At 45.6% G+C, this 26,908-nt stretch overlaps 1 protein-coding gene across 5 annotated transcripts in view; it reads left to right on the forward strand.

Moving 5' to 3' along the window:
• The window catches only part of rad51b (RAD51 paralog B), a 698,841-nt gene that overhangs the window by 659,591 nt on the left and 12,342 nt on the right, over positions 1–26,908 (forward strand). The window lies entirely within an intron of this gene.

The following is a 26,908-nucleotide window of genomic DNA, read 5'->3' on the forward strand; positions in this document are numbered from 1 at the left end:
CAATTATAATAAAATACCAATCATCTGGAATCTTGGGACTTTGGTATCTCTGCAGCCCCTGGTGAGCCTCCACACCAGACGGTGATGCAACCAGTCAGAATACTCTCCTTTGTACATCTACAGAAACTGGCCAACAGTCTTTTATCATATACCAAATCTCCTCAAAAACTATGAGACCTGGGATGGAGGGTCCCCTCTTAACAAGGATGGGAGCTTAATTCCTCTGAAGAGCTGTAATGTTTTTATTTTAAATAGATTTCAGTAGCTTCAGTGGTCACCATTACTAGTAGCTTCAGTGGTCACCATTACTACTTACAAAATTTTAATTGCAGATTACCCTTAGACTCTGCACTGGGAGTCGACTGTGAGGTGAGATGGAGATTATATGGAGGTCTAGTTTTGGGCCCTGATGCAGGGTTTTAATCCAAAATGTTAACAGTTCCTTTCATCCCACAGATGCTGCTCGACCCACTGAGTTCCTCCAGCAGGTTGTTTGTGGCGCTGGGTTCCAGCACGTGCAATCTCTCACGCCTCCAAAACTATCATAAATGGCATCACAGAGGAGCTCAGTCATACTACCCTGCTCCTACTGGTGACCCAGGGTCAGACAAGCAGGCGTGCAGGAAAGGATGTTTGCGTACAATCACACCTCGCCCTCTGTGCTGGTGATGGCTGCTTTCTCTAATCTCTCAGTGCCAGGTTTTGAGAAAACCATTTCAGATCTTGGAACCTTTAATGAAAACAAGCTAGAACTTGATGATTTCCTTAAGCTGTGCAGTGTTAGTTTCGATATGCCTTTGCTGACAACTGAATGTAGCTCTGTACTGTATCTTGCTGGCTGCCAATGTCATGACCATGTGTTGGAGTCATAGAATCGTACAGAACAGAAGCAGGCTATTCAGCCCACCTTGTTTATACTGATCACCAAATGCTGATCTACACCAATCCCAATTTCAACACTTGGTCCATCGCCCAGTGTGGCATGTTGATTCAAAGCCTCATTCAAGTCCTTGCTAAATGTCTTGTGACTACTTGGCTCCATGATCATTTGTTTTCCAGATTTCCACCACCATCTAGGAGAAAAAAAAGCTTCTTCCCCGATCCCCTCTAAATCTTTTCCCATAAACTTATGCTGTCTGATCCTAGACATTCTACTTATGGAGAAATGTTTCTTACTGTTTACCCTGTCTATGCTTCTCACAATTTCGTCTGCCTCTATCGGTAATCCCTTTAGTCTCTTCTACTCCAAGGAATGATGATTACATGTCCACTGATAACTACTCTCGTGAGCAAGTGAGTCTCACCACCACACAGCACGCACCCGAACTGCATGGAACCCAATCATTTGACAAGGTCATGCTACCTATCTGTGCATTACCAATAAGCCGAAGATGTAGATACTCCATTGTCCAGCCAATCTCTCGGAACCATCATGGATTCTCCAGCTCCTAAGCATCGATGTTTCCAAAATAGGGATGGCTGTGCAGAGGTCTGAACCCACGTCCATATTGGGATTAAACTAGGTGTGCAGAACCAGTGTGTGATAACAATGTAAAGCTAAATCATGGTTTATCCTTTAAATACAGGCATGGGTCTTCATTCAGACTGAATTTTCTTGCCACAAAAGAAGAACCTAGCATCCTGTGGTACAGAAACAGACCATTTGGCCCAACAGGGCCACACCAAGCATCCAGCACCCCTTAGCATTAACAAGATAGCATCTAGCTCCAGTTACTGTCAAGGACACAGCTGTGACCTTGTTCTTTTTTCATTATTTTTAGGTTTGTAGGGATGGTTTTGGGGACAGAGAGGAGTTAAGGGTCAGAATGGAGCTTAGCGACAAGAATGTGGAGGGATTAGAGGTCAAGCTGGAATCTAGGCCTCTGCTCTGCATTCAAAGGCCAGTGAAGTGGACGTGGGATGAAGGACATCCTTGGTCAGATATCAGGCTGACAGACCAGAAAAAACGAGGGCCCCCCAGCTCCCCAGGTCAGCAAGTCATTGGTGGTTACCAGGATTGGAGTTCCATGTGGGCAGGAGGCATGATGTTTCCTCAGGAATGCAGATTGGCAAGACCAGAATTTGAGGCCTAGTGTTCAGGGTCCCATCGTTGGCGACTCCGGAGTTCAAGGCCTGCTGTTCAGGCCCTCGTCCAGGACCTCATTCATTGTCATCAGCAAGTGCTGGGGTTGAAACCGAGGACTGAAGCCCAAAGTTTGACTGGACGTTGACAAGTTGAGTCCCAGTGGCTCAAGCCCTGAGTCTGTTAATCTCTGTGTATCTGTAGAGGAAGTTGAAGGCCCAATGTCTGTATGTGAGAGAGCACTAGAAGCTGACCTGGGTTTGGAGCACAGTGTGTGAGTGTGTGTGTGTGTGTGTGTGTGTGTGTGTGTGTGTGTGTGTGTGTGTGTGTGTGTGTGTGTGTGTTTGTGCATGTAATTGTGTTGGTGTGTGTGTGTGCGTAGTTGTTTGTGTGTGTATGGGTGTGTGGGTATTTGTGAGTGTGTGTCAGGGCATTAAGTATTGGTGTTTGTACACTGGCCTAGCCTTCATTAGTCAAGGTATTGCCTGGCCTTCCCTAGTCAGTGTACTGAACATAGGAGTTTGCACACTGGTCTTTATTAGCCAGGGCTTAAGAGTATAGGAGTTTACACACTGGCCTTCATTAATTAGGGCATTGAGTGTAGGAATTTGCACACTGGACTGGCCATCAAGAGTCAGAGCATTAAGAAAAGGAGTTTGCACACTGAGATTCATTATTCAGGGCATTTATGTATAGGACATTCCACACTGGCCTGGAGTTCATTAATCAGGGCATTGGGTACAGGAATTTTGCACACTGGCCTTCATTAATAAGGACATTGAGTATAGGAGTTTGCACACTGGCCTGGCCTTCAGTAGTCAGGGCATTAAGCAAAGGACTTTGCACACTGGCCTTTGTTATTCAAGGCATTGAGTATAGGAGTTCCTACACTGACCTGGAGTTCATTAGTCAGGGTGTTGAGTATAGGAGTTTCCACACTGGCCTAGAATTCAATGGTCAGGGCATTAAGTATAAAAGTTCACGCCCTGGCCTGCCCTTTATAAGTAAAGACATTCTGTACGGGAGTTTGCACACTGGCCTTGGCCTTCATTTGTCAGGGCATTAAGAAAAAAAGTTTGCACACAGGCCTTCATTATCCAGGGCATTGAGTAAAGGAGTTTGCACACTGGCCTGTCCATCCATCAGGGCATTGAGCATAGGAGTTTCCATACTGGCCTCAGTTCATTAGTCAGGGCATTTTGTATTAGGAGTTTGCAGACTGGCCTTCATTAGCCAGCACATTGAGTGTAGAAATTTGCACACTAGCCTTCTTATCAGGGCATTGAGGATAGGAGTTTGCACACTTACTTGGCCTTCATTGGTCAGAAAATTTGGTACAGGAGTTTCCACACTGGCCTGGCCTTCATTAGTCAGGGCAATGAGTATAGGAGTTTGCACCCTGGCCTGGAGTTCATTAGTCAGGGCAATGAGTATAGGAGTTTGCATCCTGCCCTGCCCTTTATGAATTGAGGCATTATCTACAGGAGTTTGCACACTGGCCTGTCATTCAATAGTCAGTGTATTGACTTTAGGAGACCGCAGACTGTCCTGGCCTTCACTATCAGGGTACTGAGTATAGGAGTTTTCAGACTGCCCTTCATTATTCAGGGCATTGGGTATTGTAGCTTCCATAAGACCATAAGATCTAGGAGCAGAGGTAGGCCATTTTGGCCCATTGAGTTTGCTCCGACATTCATTCGTGGCCTGATCCAATTCTTCCAATCATCCCCACTCCCCTGCCTTCTCTCCATACTCTTTGATGCCCTGGCTAATCAAGAACCTATCTATCTCTGCCTTAAATGCACCCAATGACTTGGCCTCCACAGCCGCTCGTGGCAACAAATTCCACAGATTACCACCTTCTGACTAAAGTAATTTCTCCGCATCTCTGTTCTAAATAGATGTCCTTCAATCCTGAAGTCATGCCCTCTTGTCCTAGACTCCCCTACCATGAGATCCCCCCTCATTCTCCTGAACTCCATGGAATACAGCCCAAGAGCTGCCAGACGTTCCTCATACCTGGAATGATTTCATTCCTGGAATCATTCTCGTGAATCTTCTCTGAACCTTCTCCAATGTCAGTATATCCTTTCTAAAATAAGGAGCCCAAAACTGCACACCATACTCCAAGTGTGGTCTCACGAGTGCCTTATACAGTCTCAACATCACATCCCTGCTCTTATACTCTATATCTCTAGAAATGAATGTCAACATTGCATTCATCTCCTTCACCTCTGACTCACCTGGAGGTTAACCTTTAGGGTATCCTACACAAGGTTTCCCAAGTCCCTTTGCACCTCTGCATTTTGAATTCTCTCCCCATCTAAATAATGGTCTGCCCATTTATTTCTTCCACCAAAGTGCATGACCATACAATTTCCAACATTGTATTTCATTTGCCACTTCTTTGCCCATTCCCCTAAACTATCTAAGTCTCTCTGCAGACTTTCTGTTTCCTCAACACTACCCGCTCCTCCACCTATCTTTGTATCATCAGCAAATTTAGCCGCAGATCCATTAATCCCATGGTCCAAATCATTGACGTACATCGTAAAAAGCAGCAGTCCCAACACCAAACCCTGTGGAACTCCACTGGTAACTGGCAGCTAGCCAGAATAGGATCCGTTTATTCCCTCTCTCTGTTTTCTGCCAACCAGCTACTGCTCCACCCACCCAAGTAACTACCCTGTAATTCCATGGGCTCTTATCTTGCTGAGCAGCCTCATGTGCAGCACCTTGTCAAAGGCCTTCTGAAAACCCAAGTACACCACATCTACTGCATTTTCTTTGTCTACTCTGCTCGTAATTTCCTCAAAAAATTGCAGTAGGTTAGTCAGGCAGGATTTTCCTTTCAGGAAACCATGCTGGCTTTGGCCTATCTTGTCATGTGCCTCCAGGTACTTTGTAATCTCATCCCTAACAATTGATTCCAACAGCTTCCCAACCACTGAAGTCAGGCTAACAGGTCTATAGTTTCCTTCCTGCTGCCTCCCATCCTTCTTAAATAGGAGTCCATCATTCAGGGCTTTGAGTATAGGAGTTTGCACCCTGGCCAGCCCTTTATCAGTTAAGGCATTGTATACAGGAGATTGCACGCTCGCCTGGCCTTCATTAGTCAGGGCACTGAGAATAGATGTTTGCTCACTGGCTTGGTCTTCATTTTACAGGGCATTGAGAATAGGAGTTTGCACACAGGTCTTCATTAGTCAGGCCGTTGGGTATAGGAGTTTGCACACCGGCCTTCACTTGTCAGGCCATTGCGTATTGGATTTTGACTCTGGGTTGGCCATTATTAGTCAGGGTGTTTAGCATTGGAGTTTGCACCCTGGTCAGCCCTTTATCAGTCAAGGCATTGTGTACAGGAGATTGCACACTGGCCTGGCCTTCAATAGTCAGTGTATTGACTTTAGGAGTTTGCACACTGTTCTGGCCTTCATTAGTCTGGACATTCAGGATAGGAGTTTGCACACTTGCTTAGCCTTCATGGAAACATAGAAAACCTACAGCACAATACAAGCCCTTCGGCCCACAATGCTGTGCCGAACGTATACTTACTTTAGAAATTACCTAGGGTTACCCATAGCCCTCTATCTTTCTGAGCTCCATGTACCTATCCAGGAGTCTCTTAAAAGACTCTATCATATCCGCCCCCCCCCTGCCCCCACCATTGCCGGCAGCCCATTCCACGCACTCACCACTCTCTGCGTAAAAAACTTACTCCTGACATCTCCTCTGTACCTGCTTCCAAGCACCTTAAAACTGTGCCCTCTTGTGTTAGCCATTTCAGACCTGGGAAAAAGCCTCTGACTATCTACGCGATCAATGCCTCTCATCATCTTATACACCTCTATCAAGTCACCTCTCATCCTCCGTCACTCCAAGGAGAAAAGGTCAAAGTTCACTCAACCTATTCTCAAAAGGCATGTTCCCCAATCCAGGCAATGTCCTTGTAAATCTCCTCTGCACCCTTTCTATAGTCTCCACATCCTTCCTGTAGTGAGGTGACCAGAACTGAGCGCAGTACTCCAAATGGGGTCTGACCAAGGTCATAGATATATAGTTGTAACATTACCTTTTGGCTCTTAAACTCAACCCCACGATTGATGAAGGCCAATGCACTGTATGCCTTCTTAAACACAGAGTCAACCTGCGTAGCAGCTTTGAGTGTCCTATGGACTCGGACCCCAAGATCCCTCTGATCCTCCACACTGCCAAGAGTCTTACCATTAGTACTATATTCTATCTTCATATTTGACCTACCAAAATGAACAACCTCACACTTGTCTGGGTTGAACTCCATCTGCCACTTCTCAGCCCAGTTTTGCATCCTATCAATGTCCCACTGTAACCTCTGGCAGCCCTCCACATTATCCACAACACCCCCAACCTTTGTGTCATCAGAAAATTTACTAACCCATCCCTCCACTTCCTCATCCAGGTCATTTATAAAAATCATGAAGGGTAGTGGACCCAGAACAGACCCCTGAGGCACACCACTGGTCACTGTCCTCCATGCAGAATATGACCAGTCTACAGCTACTCCTTGTCTTCTGTGGGCAAGCCAATTCTGGATCCACAAAGCAATGTCCCCTTGGATTCCATGCATCCTTTCTTTCTCAATAAGCCTTGCATGGGGTAATTATCAAAAGCCTTATTGAAATCCATATACACTACATCTACTGCTCTACTTTCGTCAATGTGTTTAGTCACATCCTCAAAAAATCCAATCAGGCTCATAAGGCACAACGTGCCCTTGACAAAACCAGCTGACTATTCCTAATCATATTATGCCTCTCCAAATGTTCATAAATCCTACCTGTCAGGATCTTATCCATCAACTTACCAACCACTGAAATAAGACTCACTGTTAATTCGCTATAATTTCCTGGGCTATCTCTACGCCCTTTCTTGAATAAGGGAACAACATCTGCAACCCTCCAATCCTTCAGAACCTCTCCTGTCCCTACTGATGATGCAAAGATCATTGCCAGAGGTTCAGCAATCTCCTCCCTCACCTCCCACAATAGCCTGGGGTATATCTTGTCCAGTCCCAGAGACTTATCAACTTGATGCTTTCCAAAGCTCCAGCACATCCCCTTCCTTAATGTCTATATGCTCAAGCTTTTCAATCTGCTGTAATTCATCCCCACAATCACCAAGATCCTTTTCTGTAGTGAATACTGAAGCAAAGTACTCATTAAGTACCTCTGCTATCTCCTCCGGTTCCATACACACTTTTCCACTGTCACACTTGATTGGTCCTATTGTCTCACGTCTTATCCTCTTGCTCTTCACATACTTGTAGAATGCCTTGAGGTTTTCCTTAATCCTGTCCGCCAAGGCCTTCTCATGGCCCCTTCCGGATCTCCTAATTTCATTCTTAAGCTCCTTCCTGCTGGCCTTATAATCTTATAGATCTCTACCATTACCTAGTTTTTGAACCTTTCGTAAGCTCTCTTTTCTTTTTGACTAGATTTACAACAGCCTTTATACACCACGGTTCCTGTACCCTACCATCCTTTGCCTGTCTCATTGGAACATACCTATCAGAATCAGAATCCTTTATTATTGCCAAGTACGTGGACACATACAGGGAATTTAATGCTGGTTTCCCTGAGCTCTCCCTGTACAGAATCAAAAAGCAAACAAAACAATAGTGCAAATAATCGTGAACTATATACAATGAGGTATACCTGTGTATGTACAGGTGGACTTGGTTTATAATAGACTAAAATTAAAGTGTTCATAAGACTGATGGCATACGGAAAGAAACTGTTCTTGTACCTATTTGTCCTGGCATACAGTGATCTAAAGCGTCTACCAGAAGGAAGGAGTTGGAACAGGTGATGTCCAGGGTGTGATGGGTCTACAATGATGCTGCAGAACTCCACACAAATATCCCCTGAACATTTGCCACATTTCTTCCGTACATTTCCCTGAGAACATCTGTTCCCAATTTATGCTTCCAAGTTCCTGCCTGATAGCGTCATATTTTCCCTTACTCCAATTGAACGCTTTCCTTACTTGTCCGTTCCTATCCCTCTCCAATGCTGTGGTAAAGGAGATAAAATTGTGATCACTATCTCCAAAATGCTCTCCCACTGAGAGATCTGACACCTGATCGGGTTAATTTCCCAATACCAGATCAAGTACAGCCTCTCCTCTTGTAGGCTTATCTGCATATTGTGTCAAGAAACCCTCTTGAACACACCTAACAAACTCTACCCCATCTAAACCCCTTGCTCTAGGGAGATGCCAATTAATATTTGGGAAATTAAAATCTCCTTCCCCAACAACCCTGTTATTATTACACCTTTCCAGAATCTGTCTCCCTATCCGCTCCTCGATGGCCCTGTTACTATTGGGTGGACTATAAAAAACACCCAGTAGAGTTATTGACCCCTTCCTATTCCTAACTTCCACCCACAGAGACTCCGTGGACAATCCTCTCATGACTTCCTCCTTTTCTGCAGCCGTGACATTATCTCTGACCAGCAGTGCCACACCCCCACCTCTTTTGCCTCCCTCCCTGTCCTTTCTGAAACATCTAAAGCCTGGCACTCTAAGTAACCATTCCTGCCCCTGAGCCATCCAGTTCTCTGTATTGGGCACAAGATCATAGCTCCAAGTACTGATCCAGGCTCTAAGCTCATCTGCCTTGTTCACGATGCTTCTTGCATTAAAATAGACACATCTCAAACCATTGGTCTGAGCGCATCCCTTCTCTATCACCTGCCTATCCTCCCTCTTGCACTGTCTCCAAGCTTTCTCTATTAGTGAGCCAACCACCCCTTCCTCCATCTCTTCAGTTTGGTTCCCACCCCCCAGCGATTCTAGTTTAAACTCTCCCCAATAGCCTTAGCAAACCTCCCTGCCAGGATATTGGTTCCTCTCGGATTCAAGTGCACGCCATTCCCAAAAGAGGTCCCAATGATCCAAAAATCTGAATCCCTGCCCCCTGCTCCAGTCCTTTAGCCACTCATTTATCCTCCACTTCACTCTATTCCTATACTCACTGTCTCGTAGCACAGGCAGTAATCCCGAGATTACTACCTTTGAGGTCCTGCTTCTCAACTTCCTTCCCAACTCCCTGTCATCTGTTTTCAGGACCTCCTCCCTTTTCCTACTTATGTCATTGGTACCAATGTGTACCACGACCTCTGGCATTTCACATTCCCACTTCAGGATATCATGGTCGCGATCAGATACATCCTGGACCCTGGCACCTGGGAGGCAAACTACCACCTGTGCTTCTTTCCTGCATCCACAGAATCGCCTGTCTGACCCCCTAACTATAGAGTCCTCTATCACTGCTGCCATCCTCTTCCTTTCCCTACCCTTCTGAGCCACAGGGCCAGACTGTGTGCCAGAGGCATGGCCACTGTTGCTTCCCCCAAGTAGGCTGTTCCCCACCCCCACCCAACAGTACTCAAACAGGAGTACTTATTGTTAAGGGGTACAGCCACAGGGGTACTCTCCAGTATCTGACTCTTGCTCTTCCCTCTCCTGACTGTTACCTGCTCATCTATCTCCCGAGGCTCCAGTGTGACTACCTGCCTATAGCTCCTCTCTATCAACTCCTCACTCTCCCTGACCAGACGAAGGTCATCGAGCTGCAGCTCCAGTTCCCTAACATGATCCCTAAGGAGCTGCAGCTTGACGCACCTGGCGCAGATGTGGCCGTCCGGGAGGCCGGGAGTCTCCCAGAGATCCCACATCTGACTCCCAGTACAGAACACCGGCCTCACACACATACTTCCTGTTTCTATTCTACACAAGTAACGTACCTCGCCTCACCCTGTTGAGCCAAAGCCCTCTTACTCTGTCCCCCTCTACTCTAACACCTGCTCTATAAAGCCGTCTTCCTTTTAAGTTCTTCCAGCCAATCTAACTCACTGATGTTGACATGCTTCATTGGTCAGGGCATTGGGTATAAGAGTTTCCACCCTGGCCTGGCTTTCATTAGTCAGGGCATTGAGTATAGGAGTTTGCACTCTGGCCAGCCCTTTATCAGTCAAGGCATTGTGTACAGGAGATTGCATACTGGCCTGGCCTTCATTAGTCAGTGTATTGAGTATTGGAGTTTCAATACCAGCCTTCATTAGTTAGGGCATTAAATATTAGAGTTTGCACACTGGCCTGGCCTTTATTAGTCAGTGCATTGTGTACTGTAGTTTGCATGCAGGACTTCATCAGTCAGGGAAATGAGTATAGGAGTTTGCACGCTGGCCTTCATTAATTAGGGCATTGTGTGTAGGAAATTGCACACTGGCCTGGCCTTCATTCATTAGGATATTGAGTATAGGAGTTTGCACACTGGCCTGGAGTTCATTAATAAGGACATTGAGTTTAGGAGTTTGCACACTGGCCTGGCCTTCATTAATAAGGACATTGAGTTTAGGAGTTTGCACACTGGCCTGGACTTCATTAATAAGGACATTGAGTTTAGGAGTTTGCACACTGGCCTGGCCTTCAATAATAAGGACATTGAGTACATGAGTTTGCACATTTTGTTGTAATTGTGTAAGTTGCTGATGATGCTTCGTTTCGAGTACTATATTCCATTTGGTCATCCTGTTGTAGGATAGGTGCTGTCACAGTGGAAAGAGTGCAGAAAAGATTCATGAGGATGTTGCCAGGGCTAAAGAGCCTGAGTTACAAGGAGAGTCTGGGTCTTTATTCCTTGTTTGAAATAGTAAGATGCGTTGATAAGGTGGGTGATGACAGTTCTTTCCCCAGGGTAGAGCAGACTAAAACTAGTGGGAACATATTTTGGGTGAGGAGAAAGATTTAAGAGGGGCCCGAGGGGAAATATTTCACCCCGAGGGTGGTGAGTGTTTGGAATGAGCTGCCAGAAGTAGTGGGTGATACAGGTACAATAACATTATTAAGAAGCACTTAGGTAGGTATTTAAAGGAGCAAGGCTTCCCAATCTAGGGTCCATGGACCTCTTGCTTAATGGTATTGGTCTGTGGCACAAATAGGTTGGGAACCCCTGCCTTGGAGGGATTTGGGACTAGTTGTGTGGACACCGTGGTCACCATGGACTAGTGGGCCGAAGGGCCTGTGTCCATTCTGTATTGCAGTATGATTCTATGACTCTAACCGCCTTAGGAAAGCTGCTCTCTGGAGTAAGTTGTAAAGCCACCGTGCTCTGAGGAGCCTTTCCCTGGTGTTGTTCACTTTATCTGTTGTTTAGTTTTGTGCACCTGTCCGTTTTGCAGAAGTTAAGTTAATTTAAGTTTCTATAAACGTATGTCCCGTGCTACTGCAGCAAAAGGGCTAATTCCGATGGGATTGCTACCCTGCTTGTGACATCAATAAACGTGAACTTGAAATCAGAGTCACGGAGTGATACAGCAGAGACACAGGACCTTTGGCCTGACTAATCTGCGGTGACCGTGAGTTCTGACTGGTGATCTAAATTAATTCTACCGGATTAGTGATCAAATTTCGCATGTAACTGTGCACTGGCATTGTGATTACAGTCCTGTGACATCCTCCGAGGCAGTTAAGCCCAAAATCTGGTCTTTTACTATTTCCCTTATGATTTTCTTTCTCATATCACCATGTGCACTCTTACTTCAGGGCTCCTCTCATATTCCCCCTTTGCTTATTCTCCTTCTCTCCTTCACCCTTTTCTCCTTCAGTCCTTTCAGCATGAAATGCAATCATTATAAGGTGTGACAATACTTAGTGACTGACAAGATGACATGTTTGATGGCATGGGTAGGAATGAGGCCATGCAAGTGATATTAAGACTCCAAGGAGCACTCTGCTCTTGGCTAAATGACTTGCAGAACAGAATATGGGCAGGTAAATGAACCTGTTTCCTATTGGGTAAATAAAAACCTCATGAGCTGCATCATTCAGAAAAACTCTCGTTTGATAAACGCTCCAATCCAGCACTGACTCTGAGATGGAGAATCCTCTGTGCATCTGTTGCAAAACCCTCAGCCGACCTTCCTGGGAACACACGAGATTCAAGAGGCTTTAGCCAGAAGCACAAACATTGCAACACGTTCCTTATGTGGGAACACCACTCTGTACAACAAACATTTCCTTCCCCCCACACTGAGTGTAACTGATGTTGACAGATTACAGCTTCATCACTTTTATCAATGGTCAGACAGAAAATAACTTACCAGCTTTGACAGCAATGTAATGAACCAAATTATGAAACCAATAATTAACAGCGTGAGCAAATGGGAAAATCTAACGCAAATACTTTTGGATCTTGTCAAATGTGAGGTCACCCACTTTGAAGCCAGGAAAGACAGAACCAAGCTCTTTCTAAACGCAATGAAACTGCCAGTCCAAAGTCTTGGGAGACCATGTACAGAGACGTACGGTACCTGTGGGAAGATGTCGTGGGTGAGGTCGTGGAACAGCTGGTAGAGCTGCTCCCTCACAGGCCCAGAGACCCAAGTTCAGTTCTGATCTCGGGTGTTGTCCGCGTGAAGCGTGCACACTCACCTTGTGCGTGTACGGGTGTCCTTCTGGTTGCTCCAGTTTCCCCTCACATGGGTGAGTTGGTGGGTTAATTACATCTAGTGTGTTGGTGAGTGGTGGAAACTAGGAACAGCTAATAGGAATATGGGGAGAATAAAAATGGGAATAACACAGGATATGAATGGGTGTTTGTTGGTCATTGTGGACTAGATGGGTCAAAGTGCACGTTCCTGAGCTGTGTCTCTCATCACCCCATAAGACCATATGTCATAGGAGCAGAATTAGGCCATTTGGCCCATCGAGTCTGTTCTATCATTAGACCATAAGACCATGTGTCATTAAATTAAGCCATTTGGCCCATTGATTCTGCTCCACCATTCAATCATAGCTGATCCTTTTTTGCCCTCCTCAGCCCCACTCCCTGGCCTTCTCCCCATAATTATGGAAAAGATTTCTGGAATACTGATGGTTAGAGATCTCCACACAGTGGGAGAAGCTACACTTTGGCTTAGCAAATTCTGGGTTGACTATAGCTGTTCACTTTGGGTAATATATTGCAGCATAGATTTACCTGAATAATATGCGGTCTCCAAAAGTTTAGCATAAGAAAGAGGGAGAAGGGGGTGACAGACTAGGGTAACACAAACCATGGTTGTATTTCCCCAAATTTCAAAGATTAAAGGCTGGCTGGTTTTCAAAAATCAAGGGGAATTAATGTTTAGTAGAAACTACTTGTAGTGATTGGGGGTTTAGTAATGGATACATGGACTAAAAATTAGAACTGGACTCTCAGAAGCTAGGTTAGGAAACTCCTGTTTAGTGTGGCGGAATTCTTTCACAAACAGCAAGTGAAGCCAGGTGGTTAATTTCAGATTGATAGATGTGAAGGAAGGGACTGATGAAATTAGATCAGCCTTGTCCTTAATGATTTGAGGATAAGGTTTGAGAGACTTAATGACCTACTGTCCAGTCGTTTTGTGCTTCTTTCCTCTATCATCTCATCTGGTGGTTCTGAACTCTCTGGCTTTGCCCTTGAGATCGCTGTACGATTTTCCCCTGATTACTTGTAATCAGTGGTAATTGGTAATTGGTTTACTGTTGTCACATAGACTGAGATAGAGCAAAAAACTTTTGTTTGCATGCCATGCATCCAGATCACTCCATGCATTGAAAAGGAAAAGCAAACAGAATGTAGGATGTAGTGTTACAGTTCCAGACGGACTGCCGTGCAGGGAAACACACAGAGTCTGGTGGCCATGTTGAGGTAGATTGAGAGATGAAGAGTTATTGTATAGGAGCTTCATTCAAGCGTCCCATAACAGTGGGATCGAAGCTGTTCTTGGGTCTGGTGGTACATGCCTCGTGTTTTTGTGTCTTCTGCCTGACGGGAGGTGGGCAGAAGGGAGAATGTCCAAGGCGGGAAGGGTCTTTGATGATCCTGTTTGCTTTCCTGAGGTAGTGGGAAGTGTGGACCGTGTCACTGGGGGAGGCTGCGTTCACAACTCTCTTGTAGTTGTCACGCTTCTGATAAGGATGCTTCCTATGGTGAACATCGACCACTGGAAGTCTTTGTTTTATCGGCAGATCCTGTTTTGTAGACTCTGGCACCATGTTACAGATAATGAAGTACTTCTTACCCCAATTACAGTGAAGTATGCACCTGTGCCACAGTATAATGGAGGGACGTGAAGGTTGTGATCCCAGTCTTTTCAAGTTCTATGGCCAGACTTTGTTCTTTGCCTTTTCCATTTCTTATCTCGCGCTGTTTGCTTTACCTTTGAAATCTGTCGCTATCAGAGCAACATGCTAAACTTTGCCCTGTTTACACACAGAGGAGGGCGCAATCATACTGCTGAGAAAGATAAATAAAGATACTGGATGCCACTTGGCCCATCTGTATGGTATTGATAATACAGAGAGCATCTTTAATGTTGCTCCAAGGTGGGTAACCAGCCAGATATTGAGAACTACATCCAAGAAAAGTGTCTCTGACAACAGGCAATGAACCTCTCCAACAAGAGAGTCTAACTGCCCATCTTTGAGGTTCAACAGTCACGCTGCCGCTGAGAGACCCACAGTCAACATTATGAACCTGAAACTCAGCCGGCCCAACCACATTAAATACTCTGGCCACATGGGCGATGCGTGAGGCAAGTCTTTTGCACTGAGAGAGCTGGGTGCCAGGGATGATGGTGGAAGTAGATACAATAAGAGGCGTTTAGACAGACATGTGAAAGCAGGGGATGGAGATATACAGGCAGACAGAATTGGCTTAGAATGGCATCGTGGTTAGTGTGGATTTGGTGGGCGGGGGGGGGGAACAGGGCCTGCTCCTGTGCTGTAATCTTTCAAATTCCGAGAGTAGGTCAGAGGCTGAGTATCTTGTGATGAGAGACTCACTCAAAGCTCTTCCATCATCAAGTCAGATGTGGAAGGTAATCAACCCGAAACGTTTTTAGCGATACAGCACAGTGACAGGCCCCTCTGGCCCAGCGGGCCCACAGCACCCCCTTTCATCCACGTGACCAATTAACCTACTAACTCACGCATCGTCAGAGCGAGAGAAGAAACCGCAGCACAGGGAGGAAAGCCACAGGTCGTGGGCAGAACAAACAAACTGCTTCCGGACAGTGGTGGAATTGATCCCCAGTTGCTACTGCTCAGACCACTGTGTGCTGTAAGTGCCATCTCAGTCAGTGTGTGTCTCTCTCGGTACGGATACCGAGCAGCATTCCTATTTCTCCAGATTTCCAGCATCCTGAGGATTTTACTTGTCAGTGTGACTGAATACCTCTCTCCTGCTTGGATGAGTATCCCTCTGTCAACACACTGGCTCCGCCTCGGAAGAGAGAAGCTGGCTTAATTAGCATCTGCCCTGCTAGATCTCCACACCGAGGCAAGTCGCCAAGGTATTTCAACAGCAAAGCCTAGACTCCTGACACCAGCCACTAAAAATGACTGGGGCAGCCGGTACATGGGAGCACCGCCACGTGAAGATTCCCCTTTATGTCATACACTATCCTGACTTGGAAGCATATCACCAGTCCATCCGTGATCACTTGGGGTTACTTGATGCTCGTTCAGCCCCGTTTGCCTGCGTTTGGCAGATCTCTCTTCCTGCCACTCGCTGCTGCTGGAGCCTTGGGTCTTGGGCAAGGTTTAATTGACATGGACTCTGGATTGGACTCTGCAATTCACGTCACGTGTGTTTCTGGTTTCTGCTTGCTCCTTTATTTATTGCTATTCTGTGCAATTTTGATTGGGGTGAGCTGGCTCCACGGTCTGCACTCAATGAACGACACAGCACTAAACTGAACTGAACTGAACTTTCCGAGACTGTTTCAAGGATTTCACGGCCTGACATTTTATATTCTGTGCATTTTTCACTCGTTTTTTGCCTTTTGCACATTGGGTGTTTGATCTTCTCTTTGAACAGGCTCCATCTAGTTTCTTTGTTTCGTGGCTGTCTGTGGGAAGACAAATCTCGGGGTTGTGTACTGCATATATACTTTAATCATAAATATACTTTGAATCTCTGAATATCAGCCTTCCATCTGTGGTACTGGCTCAGCTTGTTTTTTTCCCCTCTTTTTTTCTCCTCTGGGAACGGAAGGTATCCCCAGCCAGGCAGGTCTTCCTACTCTGCATTTTGCAGCTCCTATATTGTTTTGCCTGAGTTCTTCAGGCCATGCTGTCACCTTCTAACTACTCCCATTCCCTCATTGACCAAACAACCTTATTTATAGTTCACTGCCATGGTCACCCTATCAGAAACATCCTTCTCTGCACCCCCCACCCCACCCCCCTCCCTGCAGACTAATGAGTTTATTTGTCTTGCTAGCTCTGATGAAGGTTCTTTGATCTGAAACATCAGCTTTGTTTCTCGTCCCGCAACTACAGCCCAGCCAGCCAAGTTTTCCAGCTTCTTTTGTATTTATTTCAGATTTCCCACACCTGCAGTTTTTTTTAATGTTAATTTCTTTATCGTAGGTGTGTCTAAATTCTCTGAATCCCAACCCTTCAGTAATGTGGGAACAGTGATGCAAAGAAGCTTGAATCTTCGCACCTTATAATGGACGGGCAAGAAGTGCCTGGTTTGCCAGTGATACCTGCAAACCACTGCCAAACTAATAAATATGCAGAGAGGCTTCCTCGTCAGAACAAAGATCAGTAACAGACCCATCAGCATATCGTGTCTACGCCAGTCACAATGTCAAATTAAACCAATTCCATATGCCTGCACATGATCTATATCCCCTTCACTCCCTGCCTGTTCGTGTGTCTACCTACATGCCTCTTTAACATTGCTATTGTATTATTCTTCAACCACTCTCTATGTAAGACACTTACCTCATTTAAACTCTCCCACTCTCACCTTAATCTAATGCCCTCCGTTACTTGACACATCCATTTTAGGGAAGATGGCACGGACTATTTAGTAGTAGTAGTAGACAGCCGTCGATCCCAGGGGATCATGGGTTTGCACCTCTGGTGGACTGTCCTCTCCAGAGAGCAAGCCTGGATGGGAAGGTTTGTGGAACCGGCTGTTGCCCATGCAGTGGGATCCCCCTCTCCACGTCACTGATGTAGTCCAAGGGAAGGGCAAGCACCGATACAGCTTGGCACCAGTGTCGTCACAGAGGTTGCCAGAGTGAAGTTGTAAACAACATCAATCTGCCTTAGGGACCCTGGCTCCAGATTTCTTCCTCGGGGTTTACTCCAAAAGCCTCTCCGATGGGTGGGTATAGCTGCAAGGCAGCGGAGGTTTAAAATCAGAGTTTTTCTTCTCCTAGCTGGGCTGCCGTCCGAGGCTGACGAGCCCCATCTGCCCGAAGCAACTGGTTTTGAGGTGCCAGTGGTCTGCCTTTGCCCCTTCTCTTGTCAGTAGAAACAGTTCCGCTGGGCCTAGTAGCTCAGCCACACGTGAAGGCCAAGAGTTGGACTTGGTTGTCAGAGGCTGTTAGAGTCGCACGCCATTTGGAGCACCTTATAGGTAGTGGGAGCTTATCCCCACTACCACCCCCGGCTATGACAACTTTAGGAACCTACCCTCTCTATGCCTCTCATAATCTTATACACTTCCCCTAGGCCTCCGAAGTTCCCAGAAGGAAACAATCCAAATTTGTCCAACTTCTATTAGATTTCATACTGGAAAAGGGGCAAGAAGAGATCAAAATGAAATCAGAGACAATAGGACAGAAATTTTTTTGTGCTCTATCGCTGAGCCGCAGTGAACCATCTGATTGGCCTATCAGAATTCTCTTTGGGAACTAGTTGACTTGATCAGCATTTCTGATCTGGTTATTGTTCATGACTGCACTTAATAAAAAAAAATGAAAGGGATATGACTAAAGGCCTTAGAATGTAAATCTACACTGGTCGGCTGCTGTCAGGGAGCTGGGTGTTACGAGTGCACTGGAGTGTTCTTTCAGGAGTGTTGCAGGGGTGGGGCAAATCTAAGCTGAGGGTTCAGAGGAGACCCAGAGTGTACTGCCACAGTCCTGTTTATCTCCTTTGTCCCTCACTCCGCCGTTTGTTGCCCTGCTGAAGTCCTGCAGCTGTTGTCCTAATATGCACCAAACTCTGTTCACCCATAAAAGTCAGCAGCAGAATTAGGCCATTTGGCCCATCGAGTATGACTGATTTACTATCCCTCACAACCCCATACTCCTGTCTTCTCCTCATAACCTTTGACACCCTTGCTAATCAAGAACCTATCAACCTCCGCTTCAAATATCCCCAATGACTTGGCCTCCACAGCTGTCTGTGGCAATGAATTCCACAGATTCACTAGGAAGAGGTACAGTCGACGTTTCGGACCGAGACCCTTCATCAGGACTAACTGAAAGAAGAGCTAGTAGGAATTTGAAAGTGGGAGGGGGAGGGGGAGACCCAAAATGATAGGAGAAGACAGGAGGGGGAGGGATGGAGCCAAGAGCTGGACAGGTGATTGGCAAAAGTGATATGAGACGATCATGGGACAGGAGGTCTCGGGAGAAAGAAAAGGGGGAGGGGGGGAAAGCCCAGAGGATGGGCAAGGGGTATAGTGAGAGGGACAGAGGAAGAAAAAAGAGAGAGAGAAAAAGAATGTGTGTATATAAATAAATAACGGATAGGGTACGAGGGGGAGGTGGGGCATTAGCGGAAGTTTGAGAAGTCAATGTTCATGCCATCAGGTTGGAGGCTACCCAGATGGAATGGGAATTCTGTTATGTCTATCCACGGCCTCCTCTACTGTAAAGATGAAGCCACACTCAAGTTGGAGGAACAATACCTTATATTCCATCTGGGTAGCCTCCAACCTGATGGCATGAACATTGACTTCTCAAACTTCCGCTAATGCCCCACCTCCCCCTTGTACCCCATCCATTATTTATTTATATACACACATTCTTTCTCTCTCTCTCCTTTTTCTCCCTCTGCCCCTCTGACTATGCTCCTTGCCCATCCTCCTGGCTTTTCCCCCCCTCCCCCTTTTCTTTCTCCCGAGACCTCCTGTCCCATGATCCTCTCATATCCCTTTTGCCAATCACCTGTCCAGCTCTTGGCTCCATCCCTCCCCCTCCTAACTTCTCCTATCATTTTGGATCTCCCCCTCCCCCTTTCAAATCTCTTACTAGCTCTTCCTTCAGTTAGTCCTGACGAAGGGTCTCGGTCCGAAACGTCGACTGTACCTCTTCCTAGAGATGCTGCCTGGCCTGCTGTGTTCACCAGCAACTTTGATGTGTGTTGCTTGAATTTCCAGCATCTGCAGAATTCCTCATGTTGTCCACAGATTCACTATCCTTTGGTTAAAAATAATCCTTCTCATCTGTTTTCTGAATGGACATCATTCTATTTTGAGGCTGTGCCCTCGGGTCCGAGACACCCCACTACAGGAAATGTCCTCTCCACATCCACTCTAACTAGACCTTTCAATATTTGATAGATGTCAGTGAGATCTCCCCTCATTTTGCTAAACTCCAGCCAGTACAGGTCCAAAGCCATCAAATGCTCCTCATACATTAACCCTTTCATTCCCAGAATCATTCTCATGAACCTCCTCAAGACCATCTCCAATACCAGCACATCTTTTCTTAGATCAGGAGCCCGACAGTGCTCGCAGCACTCCGTGAGGCCTCACCAGCACCTCACAAAGCCTCAGCATCACATCCTTGTCTTTGCATTCTAGTTCTCTTGAAATGAATGCGAACATTGTATTTGCCTTCCTCACCACCACCTCAACCTGCATGTCAACCTTTTGGTAATCCTGCATGAGGACTCCCTTTGCACCTCTTATCTGGAAAACAGTCTACATCTTTATTCCTTCTATCAAAATGCACGACCATACACTTCCATATACCATATTCCATCTACCTCCTCTTTGTCCATTCTCCTAATCCAAGTCCTTCTGCAGACTTCTTGCTTCCTCAACACTACCTGTCCTTCCACCCACAGTATCTTCGTATTGTATGCAAACTTGGCCACAAAGCCATCGATTCTACCATGCAGATCATTGACAAATAATGTGAAAAGAAGCTGCCCCAACACCGATTCCTGTGGGACACCACTTGTCACTGGTCATCAACCAGAACTGATCGCTCGTGTTCACCGGACAGCGGTGGATCCCATACAGAAAATGCTTGGTTATACAAACATAGGAATTAGGAGGAGCTAATCACTGGCCCCTCAGTCACAAACTCTGCTTCCATTGCTCTTTGAGAAACAGTTCCAAAGATTCATGACCTTATGATCTTCATCTCTCGTTAATGGGCTGCCTCTTATTTCTAAACAGTGAAGCATTGTTCTAAATTCTTTCAAAGAGGAAACATTGTTTTCATATCCTCCCTGCCAAGAACCGTCAGTATTTTGTAATATTTTCATCCTTGTCTTTAATTCTCTGTAATGCCCTCCCATTCTGTAGCCCCTCTGAAACCTTTACCTTACTCCAGTTCAGGTCTTGTGTAAGTCAGACTTTCACTGTGCTTTAAGCTGCCTCGGTCTCCAGCTCTGAAATCTCACCAAGGAGTCTATCCTAGAATGTAGAACAGTACAGTACTGGATGTGTCAAATGAATTAAATTAGTAATTAATTGCCTAACTAAACTAATTCCTTCTGCCTATACAATGTCCATATCCCTCCAACTCACACACTCTTAAGCGTGTCTATCATATTTGCCCCAAAATCACCCCTGACAGCATGTTCCAAGCATATACGACTCTTAAAAAAACTTTAACTTTCCCCCTTCACCTTAAATACATGTTCTTTATTATTATATATTTCAACCCTGGGAAGAAGATAGCAGCTCTCTGCTCTGCCTGTGCATCACATGATTTTACAAACTTCTATCAGGTAACCCCTTAGCCTCTACCGCACCAGAGAAAATAAACCCTACTTTGTCCAATCTCTCTCTATAGTACACGGTCTCCTATCCTGGCAGTATCCCGTCCTAACCTTGCAGCTTGACGACTTCTGACAAAGGGTCTCAGACCTAAAACTATAACCCTGTTTCTCTGCCCTCAGATGCTGTCTGACCTGCTGTGTTTCCAAATGTTTCTGTTTTGGTTTTAGCGTCTTCTCCTTTGAAACCCTGCTTCGCACCATTTTTTCGGTTATCAATATCATGGGCTTGATTCTTCTCTCCTTGTATCAGGACCCTCACCCATCACCTGAGTAACTCTCTCAAGGTTTGAGTGGACAAAGGTGCAAGTCCTGGCCCTCTGTGTGGCTGATTATCACCGTCCTCTTTATCGGACTCTCAAAGGTTCATTTTAATATCAATGTATACAGAGTACAACCTGAAATTCGTACTCTTCACAGACATCCACGAAACACGAAACCCCATAGAATGAATGATAGGAACATCAGAGACCCAAGGGATCAGTAGTGCAACAGGGTATTCTCCACCCTGTACCAGCACAGCTTCTGAAGCTGTTCGCATTTTGGGAATAGATGCAAAAGATCCCAAAAAGAGGAAGGGCATCCAATCAGAGGAGGAGGTTCTGTAATATTAAAAATGAGTCAACCAAATAATGGTCAAGCAATATTTAGCTTCTGTGGGTGCAGAACATATCGCAGTGGAAGAAGAAAGAGACATAAGTGTTTGAGAAGTGGAAGCTTAAGCAAAGGGAGATTCCATCTGTCTTTCACCTATACTAGTATGGGACATTAATGGGTTAACTTCAACGCCCAAAGTTGCTACAAACTTATTTTCAAAGCAATGAACGCCAGATGGTGGAGAAACTCAACAGGCCAGGCAGCACCTATGGAAAAGAGTAAACAGTCGACACTTTGAGTTGTCAGGACTGGGGAAAAGGTTGAGAAGTCAGACCGAGAAGGGGCTCCCCTCCCTCCAACTGCTCATCTTTTTCCCGGTCCTGATGAAGGGTCTCGGACTGAAGTTTCAACTGTTTACTCTTCCATGGACGCTGTCCAGCCTGCTGAGTTCTTCTAGCATTTTGTGTGTGTGTTTGTAGCTTTGGATTTCCAGTGACTGCAGATTTTCTCTTCTTTGTGATAATTCTTTGCAATTTCACGAATCAAATGACGCTTCACAAAAGTTGTATTACCAGTACCGCCATCTCTGACAAGTACAAGCTTGAACTGATCTTGAGGATCTCCGTTCACCCATGGTTCACAGAGTCCCCAACTGTTCCATCTGCTCATCAATTCTCTCTTATCCAGTTCCACTTATCACCTTCCTTACTCATCAAAATTCTACAATCTTGCAGCCTCTTGCGTCTCCATTTGCCACCGTCCACCTCTCCCTACCTCCATCCCCCCTCCCCTCTCCTGGCTCAATCTGCCCCCTTAACACTCTATTGAGTTTCTATCACCCACTGACCCCCATCTCCCAACTCCCCCTTTCCTCCCCCACCCCACCTATCTGCCCATCATCTCCTTTCTCACATGGTTCTACTTGCCCTGCCTCACCCTTCCCTCTCAGCTCTTTGTACAGGCTATCTCCTCTCTGCACTCTCCGATGAAGAGTCTTGACCCATATTATCAACGGTTCCTTATCGAGTCTTCATAGATGCTCTTTAACCCACTGTGTCTCTCCAGCAGTTTGCTGCTTTGCTCCATACAGACTCGCTGCTGAAATGCTGAACAATGAGGATTTGCAGTCAGCAAGGATCATAGAACAATAGGAACCCTTCTGCCATATCTCAATGCCATTTGGTTCTTGCACAGAACTGCACAACTCTAATCACTACCTCTGTGTAGTAACACTATGATAACTTTGCATCACAATAGACTTGGTTTACTTGTTTTTTACCCTGATTGTGTTCGTTCATATAACTTCTGTATAATTTATAAATAATTTGTTTAATTAATGTTTTTGTTTTGAACGTTGTGTATTTAATGAGATATGCCCATGATGGAGCTGCAAGTTTTTCACTGCACCTGTACACACATGTAATTGTGCAGATGACGATAAACTCCACCCGACTTGAGGCTGTCCTTCCGGAAAATGTTTTCAGCAAATGTTTATAGTTTTAAAAAGATAGATGGCATTCAGTATGGGTAGTTTAGTATAATGCATTCCTCGAGGCGGGAAGTAGCATGTTATTTATTGGGTAAGGAAATAGCTTTGTAAATTAAAGGGTGTATCCCAAATGGTGTTATGGATGTGTAATGGCATGTTCCGGAGTCGAGAAATACCAGTTTTCAGAGGTACTATATAGTTTGAGATCAAATTGGACAGAAAGCAGATCTGCACAGACCTTGGGAATTAGTTTCATTTCTGGTGTGACACAACCAAGTGGAATCAGATTGCACTTTAAGAATCTCGATTTCCTGAATTGGTATCATCAGCGGTATACAGTCTTGAAGAAAAGTTATGATTACAGTGTCTCCAAGGTATAACCTTCTCTTTCCCTTTGAGGCTGTGAAAGTTCCGTCCCACTAAAACTGACCGCATGGGCAGGTACACAGTCCGCTAGTTTACAGGTGACTTCTGGTCTTTCTGACTTCTCCTCAGTAAGGCTGATGTACCATCTTTACAGGACATGTGAGCTGCACACTAGTAAAGTTACATTTGGAGTTCAGTTCTTGTCATCCTGTTGGAGGAAGAATGTCATTAAATTGGAGAGGGTACAAAGAAGGTTTGAGGCGATTACTGGGACTGTAGGGTTCAAGTTGCAAGGAGAGGCTGGAGAGGCTGGGACTTTTTCTCCCAGGAATAAAGGAGCATTTCCACGATTTAATCCCAGCCTAATCACAGGATAACTTACAATGACCAATTAACCTGTGTCTTTGTACTGTAGGAGGAAACTGGAGCACTCGAAGGAGACCATACAAACTCCTTACAGGCAGTGGTGGGAATTGAACCTGGGTCCCTAGGACTATAAAGCATTGTCCTAACCCCTACTCTACCATGCTGCCTGGTAGGTATATGAAATGAACAGCTGGAAAAAGTAGTAGAGACAGGTACAATTACACACTTAAAAAGGCACTCGGAAGGAAAGATTTAGACGGATACAGACCAAACACAAATTGGACTAGCTCAAGTAGGCAACTTGGTTAGCATGACTGAGTTGGGCCAAAGGGCTGTTTTGTGTGCTTTTGTTGCTCTGTGGCTGAGAGGAAACTGCCCTGTGGGATTGAGACAAATCTCACTGAAGTTCTTACCATCTTTGCTTCCCTCCATTCTCTGTTCTCAACAGGACAAGCTCTTGGATGTTTGAGCTATAACTGGTGGTCTTACCAGCTCTGAGGTAAGCTCATGTTGTGGTTACCAGCAAGTTACTGGACCTCCTGCTGTGATGGGTTTTCTATTGGACCATGTGCTTTGGATGCCTGGAGAGCTGTTTCCTTTTTCCTTTAAGTACGAAGGAGTTTCCAATCCACAGACATCTTGTATTTGTGGTTAAATGTCACAATCATTAACATCAAAGCCTCTCTTCTCCAGTGTTTTGTGGTAGTAAAGGCATCCGTTAGTCTTGCGAGACCATGGATCTGCGCCTGGAAAGTCTTCTTCCTGGGCAAGGTTGTATGGAAGACCAGCAGTTGCCTATGCTGCAAGTCTCCCCTCTCCACGACACCAATGTTGTCCAAGGGAAGGGCATTAGGACCCATACAGCTTGGCACCAGTGTCATCGCAGAGCAATATGTGATTAAGTGCCTTCTCAAGGACACAACACATTGCCTCAGCTGGGGCTCGAACTCACGACCTCCAGGTAGCTAGTCCAATGCCTTAACCGCTTGGTCACGTGACCACACTTTGTGGTAGAGAAGACAGGAATTTCTCTGCTAACACTACGGGTTGTCTCTCCATTTGGTTGGGGCTGTCAAAATGTATGGAAGACCTTCATTCTTAGAAGAGCCTCACTGGATTTTATGACCCTTGAGTAGAATTCCTGCTGCTATCCCTGTTCTGGGGCTGGGCTGTTGGAGGTAGCAGTCAAAAATGCCTGGCATGAGTGACGAGCGCAGTCTTAGTCTCTCGCTCAGATAACATGAACCAGTACCCTCAGCTCCTGCGCTTGACTTTTATTAACTACGACAAAACACTATGAATTGAGTTACCCTCCCCTATTCCAGAAGATTGCATGTTATCCAACACAATATTGAAGTTGCCCAGGAGGAATCAGATTATCTCCTTCTGGGCTGTGGTCCAGGGTTTTTCCAAAATCAAAGCAGAGATTTTCATTGGGCTTCATCTGGAGTTTCCCCGAGTTGAGCAAATGTATTCATGATTGTGACCTGCTGTTTCTGTGTTCAAATGAGCCAGAAGATCATGACATATTCATTTGTTTCATGAGGGAAGTTGTTCAGACATCTATCCCACACCATGATCCAAAATCTCTGGCTTGCTGCAATGTCTTGTCAAGCTGCTGCCTCCTGTCTGATGTATTTCACCAATACCAATGTCAAAATATCAGTCCCTGTGTTCAAACAGGTTGAGGATACTGGACATCTCACTAGAGTGAAAGGTTGCCGTACAAGGTTTTTTTTTTAAAAAGAACATGGGGTGGTTGTACAGACCAGCTGCCACAGTCCTGACAGAGGATGGTCTTAGACCAGTGGCAAGGGAGCCCAGGGCAAATGGAGCTGCCAGGCTCTCAGCTGAAAGTATGTCATGGCACTCCAGATGGGCAAGCACCCACACACCTGTTGGCACTCACATTGCCCCCCACCTCAATACTGCTTGAAGTTTTCTTTCCGCAAACCCACCCACCTTCAGATCTCCTGGAGGGCTTAGGGAGGAGCAGCAAGTTAGGGAACAGAACGGGGAATGTGGAGGGCAGAGAAAACAAAAGCAGGTGATAAGTCTTGGATCAAGGAAAAGGGCAGGGAACTAGAGAGGGGCAGGGGCAGTCAGATTTGAGAAGGTGAGAAGAACACAGCAGAAGGGGGAGAGGAATCCCTCACCCATGGACCACAAGGCCATATTCATTGACTTTTCAGCCACACCAATGGTGGACAGTGTCAAAATAGTTGGATTGCGACACAAGATAAAGGGAATGAAACGAGTGCACTAGTCCACACTCTACCCTGCAAAGACATACTTTCAACTGGTCCAAGTTTCGAAGGGTAGGAGGATAAGTAAATCCTCCAGTCTCCTTTTAGTTGAAAGATGGAGTTCACCATCACATGCCCATGAGGCATTGCAGGCAGGTTGAGTTGGATTCATGAAACTATTGCTTGGCTGCTTAAACAGAGAGCTTCGCTTTTAAATAGATCAAGAAAAAAATTCTTTGCCTGTTTCAGAAAGCAAAGAAAAAAAAAAGAAAATCACCAAACATGAGGGTCAGTTGCTTCAAGACTTCCAGCGGCTGAGGGTCTGATCTGAGATGGCAGTAGGTTTCCAAGCAGCCACAGCAATCCAGATCTGGTCCACTTGAGATGCCACAAAAGTATTCCTTTAAAACTGGCTCCATTCTTTCCCCTCACTGGTCAAGTTTAGATTGACAGCACCATGGCGGAAAGGTGTTGGTGAGGAACCAGACACTGTTAGGTAGCTAGCCTTGTAAGGGAACACAGTCAATCTGGTCCATGTGTAAAACATCCTTGTAAGGGAACAGTGAATCTGGTCCATATATTAAAACAATATACCATATATATTGATCAGCCTTTTCCATAAAGCATTAACTGTAGTTGAATCACAAATGCACTAATTGCACATTGACCGCAATTGACAGCACCACTTTAGAACCATATCCTAGGAACTTGTTATTCATGTCCCCATACCACACTTAGTTCCAATTTGTGTATTATCTTCTACTATACAGACAGCATAGGGCTCTTCAAGCTCGCATTTTGCACCAATCCAGGTGGGGTTGTTGGGGCAAGAGGTCCTTTCAGTTCTCAATATTCCAAACCACAAGCACCTTGAAACATGCACTTGTTCCCCTTCCTTCCAAGGCAGGGAAAAGCTACTTGTGCAACATG

The sequence above is a fragment of the Mobula birostris genome, chromosome 1 (genome assembly GCF_030028105.1).
Source record: "Mobula birostris isolate sMobBir1 chromosome 1, sMobBir1.hap1, whole genome shotgun sequence".
NCBI lineage: Eukaryota > Metazoa > Chordata > Chondrichthyes > Myliobatiformes > Myliobatidae > Mobula > Mobula birostris.